General features: G+C 40.3%; 1 pseudogene across 1 annotated transcript; it reads right to left on the reverse strand.

Annotated features, from left to right (window-relative positions):
- Positions 1 to 4,210: 4,210 nt before the first annotated feature.
- On the reverse strand, positions 4,211 to 5,655 carry LOC308611567 (ferritin light chain-like; annotated as a pseudogene). The gene is made up of 2 exons: positions 5,630 to 5,655; positions 4,211 to 4,806 (listed from the first exon to the last, which is right to left on the reverse strand). The product of its transcript is annotated as a ferritin light chain-like (transcript).
- Between the last annotated feature and the right edge of the window lie 2,338 nt (positions 5,656 to 7,993).

Raw genomic sequence — 7,993 nt, forward strand, 5'->3', positions numbered from 1 at the left:
ATATATGGAAACTAGCTCTAACTTATTCCAATACACCTGTTATAACTTGTGTTGCTCCTCCATATACACTTTTGATTGGTTCTATTAACATTGGTAATTCTTCCAAAGGAGGATATAATATTAGCTGTGTTCATTGTATTTTTAGCAGTTGTATGTTCCCTTCTGCAAAAACACAATCTGTGCTTATACTAAGGCAACCCATATATGTTATGGTGCCTGTACATCTGAGAGAACCTTGGTATGAAGATACTGGAGTACAGGCATGGGTGGAACTCTCTAAAGCCTTGCAGAGAAGGAGACGCTTTATTGGGTGGCTAATAGTAAGTTTACTTGCCTTGGCTGCTCTGTCTGCTACCGCGGCTACTGCCCGTCTTGCTCTTTCACAGAGTATTAATCATGCTCACTTTGCTAATCAATTATCTCAAAATACCAGTCTTGCTTAATCTTTACAAAGTCACATAGATTTACAGATTAATAACAAGTTAGATGAATTTAAAAACGCAATTTTGAGGATTGGAGATCAGATGGCAGCATTAAAATTGAGGATGCGTTTAGCTTGTCATGCAAAGTATACGTGGATTTGTGTTATTCCTTACAAGTACAATGACTGTATTTGGGAATGGGAAAAAGTAAAAATGCATCTGCTGAGTGTTTGGTCAGATAATAATATTAGTCTTGATCTTAAGAAATTAAATGCTGAAATTCAGGATATACAACATGCACATCTTGATGATATTTCACCAGAAGATGTAATTCAAACTTTACTGGATCATTTAAAGTGGTTAAACCCTTAGTCGTGGATTACTAGAGGGTTGTCAGGAGTTATTACCCTGGCCATAATTTGCCTATTATTGATAATAATCTTCTCATGTCTGTTTCGTATCCTCATGCTACAGTATACTACTCTCGGCACTAAGCTTCATGGAATTATTTTGCAGCAAAAATTAAAAAATAAAGAAGGGGGACCTGTGGGAAGCAATCAGCCTTGAGAGCAGGCTACAGACATGCCAGGCATGCCGCCGCTGCTCGAAGGGACTGTCCCTACTTGTTCCCCTCCTTGTTCCATTCCACGGGAGATAAATCACCAGGGCCCAGAAATCAGAAAGTATGTAAAATGAGACAAGCCAATCTGTCTCCACCCTGCACGTGCAGGTTATTTTGGATGATTCTGGGTTTATGGGTTTTCTCCCAGGGAAGTTAACCTTGAGCCGAGACAGTCATTAGATAATGTAAACCACCGTCTGGCAACCTTCCCTTTTCTAGTCTATATAATCTGCAACTGTAGCATAATAAAACTTGCCTTGCAACCGTCAGTTGTCTTGGTCCTTCTGACCCCATTTGTCGGTGCTACTTCAGTTCCTTACCCCGTCCCTTCTGACCCTGGGCGGTGAAATCCTCTTTCTGAGGCTGGTCCGTGGCACATATGAATATGTTTTTGTCTTGCTGTACTGCACATATGCTGTCTAGTAACAGATATTTTGTCTGCTATTAGTGTTTTAGATTATGTCTTTCCAAAGCGCTGAGGCAGTGCACCTATTTTGATGTTGCAGCTGATGCCTGAACGTATCCTAGCTGACAAATTATTGATTAATAAAAACATGAATTTCTGAAAGATTTGTACTGTTAACCAAAATCTGAGCAAGGAGTCTCAAATGTAATTCTTAGCCAGAATTACATATTAATGAACCATTTAACAGTGTAAATCAAGGAACATCAATGTAGGGATTTCTTTTCATTTATTTCTTACCTGCTTGAAATAGCAGTTAAAGGTTGCCAGCTTGGTTGCAGATGAACGGACGTTTGAAGTTCCCCGAACTACTTAATGTGGAATAGGATACTAGACTTCCAACGCCCTCAAGGCTGTGACCTTGCAGCCATTTTACATAGCACATCATCCTCCTATAGGGATGAACCTTTCCCTGGCCCGAAAAGTAGCCACTCTGTTGAAGCTTTGCTTATTGTAACAGGCTTTTGTTTCCAGGTTACATGTCTGTGGAAGACTTAATTCTGAATAGAGATATAGATATTACTGGAAACTAATTGTTTTTGCTATTATACTCTGCTTTATCAAAAAAGTAAAACATTTAAATTGTGCTACAAAAATTCAGATGTCTTACAATCTTTAAACAATAAATGAATGAATTGCCCTTAAAAAAAAAAGAATTAAGCAGTTAGTTAAGCTGTTGGTCCCACATCAGACAAATTATCCTTATACCTCCTGTCAATATTGTTAACAGAGACTGTTATTTTATTAGTCCTTATGATCCCGTGATTCTTTCTTTCATGTTTCGGGGCACAGCAGGTGAGAGAGTGGGTTTGTTAAGCTGGGTGGGTTTATCCTTCTTTTATGCGTTCATTCAATTTTCTGTTCATTTACTTATTGTATACATATGGCAATAGAAGCTGCTAAGGCAATCATTGCTATTCTGCAAAACAACAAGGCACAGAAGCAGATGTCTTATTTCCGAGATTTCTCCCCCCAGGATTATTATGATTAAAGATCCTTTCCCCCCACTCCCTGGAGAGGACAAGGGGCTGCTCGCTGGAGGATTTTTAATGACTTGGGGAAAGGCTCAAATATCCCCCCATTATGGTAATCCACCCCAGGGGCAAACCACACAAGAATATTATGAATTTATTTTATTTTTCTATCCTTGCAAAGGTAATACTCAGCTCATTAGAATATGAAAACTATACTGTCAAATTTCAGAATTACATGGATGAAGAAAATCACCAAAGTGGCATCATATCATGTGTGTTATAGCTGTATTTACTATATTGACTATATTAAATATGTTGTGTTATCAATGTATTGTATAACTATATATTGAAAAGGCAAAATGCTGTAACGTATTTCAGAGAAAATAATTATGTTGGCCAACCCCAAATTGTACATTGTAGACGGGTCCTAGGAAAAGAAGATTTAATTCATAGTGAACAAGAGGTTAGCTTCTGTTTTCAGCCATGTGCTATTTCAAGAATTAAACATCATGAATAATACAGGATATAAGAGGAATAGTCTAAAGATGGAAAAGCACATTTTGATTAGGAAAGAGAATTTAAGTCTTTTTTTTTTTAAGGAAAACTGCCTTATTACTATGAGATAAGAAAATTGTTTCCTTCTTTTCTTCCTTGCTTTCTTCTTCTTTTTTTTAACCTTTTTAATTTTGGATATTTGACCTCTAAGCTGAGATGACTGAAAATGCCTCCTCTGGGCATCAACCTTTTTGAAAGACTTTTTCCCCCTCCCTGAGGGCTATTTGTCTCTTGGAGGCTTTGTCTACATTACTCCTCAAGAGGCAAGCATTTGTCCTTGCACTAAATGCTGACATCTCCTGATAAGAGGGAAGCTGCAGAGTAGAAGAATTGAAGGTCAGTATGTTGATATTGGTCTCAAGCGCATTGATGTACATTTGTGTATTGGGGAAGGGGAGTGAAGCTTGAGAGTGGGCCAGTGGGGAGGGGTAAATATTTTGTGATGCTGTCTACCTATGGGCTTATAAAGTTTATGGCTGCATTAGGAGGACAAGCATTACCATTAGCATGAAAAGTAGGGCAGACCTCAGTTGCAAAAGCTTCTAGCCATACACATAGGGCAATACGTAAATGATACACCTTATTGCATTCACCCATTCACCCTCCCCTGTTCACGCTAATTGGAAATTTCCATCCATTTCAGAGAAGTAACACAACTATCAATCATTTTCCCTGGCACGAATCTTCCAGGAGAAAGAAAATGGAATACACCTAGCGACAGAGCTCACGCACTAGTAGTCCATGTGTCTTAGATTTAATATCTGATGACTAGCTGCATTGAAGCCAAGAGGTGGTTCACAAAGTTGCTGCACATTAGAATCACCTGGGGAACTCTGAGACCTTCCCGTGCCCAGGCTCCTCCCTAGACCTACTGAATCAAAATCTCTGGGGCTGGGACCCAGACACCAATGTTTTTCTTCAAAGCTCTTTAGGTAATTCAAACGAGCAGCAAAGCTTGAGAACCAGCCCAATAATGGGAACAAACTTATTTCACACAGATAAAGTGGGGCAATTCATATGTTAAAAGAACGTGAATATATGTATATATTTCTTTTTTTCGCTTTATTCTGTTTGTATTTCAAATAGGCTTTTTTTTTTTCCTTCTGCAAAAAGCATTATTGTTTCCATTTGGTCCAAGGCTTGGGAGAGGCCTCCAGGGCGGTTACAAAGCTGCCTAGTGGCTGCAGAGCGGGGCTTCAGGCAGAAGCTCTGACGCCAGAGGGTCTCCTCAGACGCGGCTGGACTTCAGAGACTCCTGTTTGGCTCGAGGGTGAGCCTTTCAAAGAGATACTCGCCCAGCACAGCCTGCGGACCAGCCAGCCTGCGGAGGTTGGTCAGGTGGTCGCCCATCTTCTGGATGAGTTTTACCTGCTCCTCCAGGAAGCGGCTCTCCAGGAAATCACAGAACTGGGAGTCTGCACGGGCAGGACCCAGGGCGCGCAGATCCGTTAGTGCCTGGTTCAGATTCTTCTCCCTAAGAATGGCGGCTTCCACAGCATCCTGGGTTTTACCCCACTCATCCTGAGAAGGCTTCTGCGCATCCTGGAAGAGGGCGCGGCCGCAGCACTGGTTTTGCATTTTCAAGAGGCGCTGGGCGCCCTCACACTTCTCCTCAGCCAGTTGGCGAAAAATGTGGCCCATACTGTCCAGAGTCCCATTGTTGCTGTCGAAATAGATGCTCAGAGAGAGGTAAGTGTCCACAGATGCATGTTGAACAGGCGGTGGACGGCGGCCTCCACCTCGGTGGAATAATTCTGACGAACCTGTGAACTCGTGGTTGATCAGTGATAAGGAGCTAAGCTCAAAAACTGGTGTTGGCCTGTCCTGGAGGCTGAGGATAGCTGAGTGTCTGATTCCAAAGGTTGCGAAAGGAAGAAAGGTTGGAAGGTGGTCGGGGGCTGGAGCAAGGAGCGTCCCTGGGTCTGTTCATTCCAAACACTGTTGAAGCAAAAGACAGATCTGCAGGACTGCCGAACGCACTGCCTCAAATAGGCTTTGATATAAATGAACAAGAAGTCCAAGCAAGGACAAAACTTACCCTTCCTCCCACCAAAATAGCTGGTGATACTAGAATCTAGATCTGGGAAAGGATTCTTCCATTGCTTTCTTAACATTCCAAGCCACTAGAGCAGTGGTTCTCAAAGTATGGTCACCTTGTAACCAAGCAGTACCCTATGGGGCCTTCCTAGGACAGACCCATCCCCCATATCCTCTATTGTAGTTTCTCTCTGAAGTACTCAGATAATAGTATCTCAGGCATATTTCTTGAGTTTTCAGATGCTAAAAACCACCACCCAATGGAAGAAATGAACTCCTTGATGATCATGAGCACGTAGCCCTCAGACCTCCTGGCACCTAAGGATGGATAATGTTACCTGCCTTGTGGCCTCAACATCAGCCAATCAGAGGATTGTGCATGAGCTGATCACATGCCCTGGGATGTCCCTCCCTCACCTGGCCTTTAAAAATGCTTTGCTGAAATCCTTTGGAGATTTCAGGGGTTTTGGAACATGGACCACCCCTCTCCTTGCTCGATCCTGCAATAAACCTTTCTCTTCTCCAGACTCCAACCTTTAGGTTTGTTTGGCCTCACTGTGCTTCGGACACACGAACCTGCATTCGGTAACAACTTGACCAGCTTTACCAGCGTCCCCTGATAATGTGTCAGATATTCAAGTTTTAGGGCCCTATCCCAGCCCTATGGAATCAGCAACTCTAGTGGGGCTCAGTGATCTCTGTTATAACAGGCCCTCCATATGATTTTTATTCACCTTAAAGTTTGAAAATATCTGCATTGTCAGCTGGCAAAGTGTCCACCAGCAGGTTAAGGGGAGTGACGCCTGGAAAAGATAGGGAGTAGCCAAGGCAAGTACAGCAGCATTTGCCGTGGTAGTAATGGAGAATGCCTTTTCTCCACTGGTTGGCACAGACTAGTATCTGGGAGCAGTGGCAGGGTTATTTAGGATGCTTTACAATTCAATGTAGTGACCGCTGTCCTGGTTTGCCAGGGACTTCCCCTGTGTGAACACTTAAAACCTCATCCTGGCAAACCCCTTAGCCCTGGATTTGAAAAACTTAGGGAATAACATGAAATTTAGGGGAAACATGATCTAGGATTTGGGCGAGTCACAAGTGCTAATTAAAGCTAAGCAAGTATGGTCAGCATCTAGCCTTCTTTACCCCTTTGTGGGAAGGTAAATCTGATTGGGTGAAAGGACTTATTGTTAAGAAATCTTTGTAGAAACATCCCCTTCTGCTTAGTCTGCTGGTTCTCAGTTCTGGCTAGACACTGGCATCGTCTGAGGAGATTTAAAGTTATTTTATTGGTCTAGGATGACCAACAGTCAGTGTGAGGGTTTTTAAAAAGTGCTTCAGATGATTCTAATATGCAGCCAAATTTAGGTGCCACTGCTTAAGCTTTTGAACCACTGCTACATATTTTCACCTCATCTTCCTATGAGAATATCCAACTGTAGTTGAGGTTTGTTTGTTTTTCTTTTTCTTTTTTTAACTCTCTTATTATAAGATTTACTGTCTTAAATAAGATTGAATGTACAGAAAATCCTGCTAGTCCATCTGGTACAGCTAGATACTTAGAATAATATCGTTAAGATATATACCATTTAAGTACTGTGACTGGCCTTTTTAAAATTAACATATGCATTGAATTAGTACAATCTCTTTTGAAGTTGTCATGTTGGGGAGCTATACCTGTAATCTGCTGCCATTGCTAAATATCTGGACAACTCTTATTAGGAATTGTTTTTAAAAATCTTTAGGGATTAAAACCAAGAGTGCTGTATTATTTGTACTGGGACCACAAAAACCTCACAAAGTTTCCCCACTGTACCTTCTACCCCCATCTCTAACCCTTGGCAACTTCTAATCTGTTCTCTATCTCCACAGTTTTGTTATTTTAAGAATAATACGTAAACATAATCATGAATTACTTAATCTTCGGAGATTGGCTTTTAAACATTTTTTCTTCAGCATCATTCCCTTGAAGTTCATTTTAATTTTTGCATATATTAATAATTTGTTCCTTTTCGTTGCTCCGTAGTATTCTATCATAAGATTTTATCACAATTTGTTTCAACATTCATCCATTGAAAGACATTTGGGTAGTTGCCAGTTATTGGCTATGATAAATAAAACTGCTATGAACATTTATGTGTAAGTTTCTGTGGGAACTTAATTAAGTTTTTGTTTCTTTTGGATAAATGCTCAAGAGTACAAGTACTGCGTTGTAGGGTGAATCTACTTTTAGGATTAAAAGAGACTGTCAAGCTGTTTCTCAGAGTGGCTAAACCATTTTATTTTCCCACCAGTGACGTGATATAACTTTTCTACGTACTCGCCAGCATTTGATGTTGTCACTATAATTTTAGTTATTCTCTGATATCTCATTATGGTCTTAATTTGCATTTCCCTAATGCTAATGATGTTGAGCATCTTTTCATGTGCTTCTTTGCCATGTGTATATTCTCTTCCATGAAATGTCTGTTCCTGTCCTCTGCCTATTTTCTAGTTGGATTTTTTTAAGTTGTTTGGAGAGTTCTTTGTATATTATAGATACAAGTCATCTGTCTCATATGGGATTTTCAAATATGTTTTCCCACTGTGTAATCTGAGTTTTCATCCACTTAAAAGGATCTTCTATGAAGCATTTTTAACTCATTTTGATGAGATACAATTTATCAGTTTTTGCTTTTATTGATCATACTTTCGGTGTCAAGTCTAAGAATTATTCACCTAGTTCTAGATGCCAAAGATTTTCTATTTTTTTTTCTAAAAATGTCCTGCTTTTACATTTAAGATTATGATCCACTTTGATTTAATTTTTGTGTAAGGTGTGGAGGTTTAGGTTAAGGTTCATTTTTTGTTTGTTTTTGTCAAGGGATGTCCAACTGTTTCAGTACCATTTTTTGAAATGTCTATTCTTCCTTGATAGCTTTTG

The sequence above is a fragment of the Mesoplodon bidens genome (assembly GCF_964165515.1).
Source record: "Mesoplodon bidens genome assembly, contig: HAP1_SCAFFOLD_461, whole genome shotgun sequence".
NCBI lineage: Eukaryota > Metazoa > Chordata > Mammalia > Artiodactyla > Ziphiidae > Mesoplodon > Mesoplodon bidens.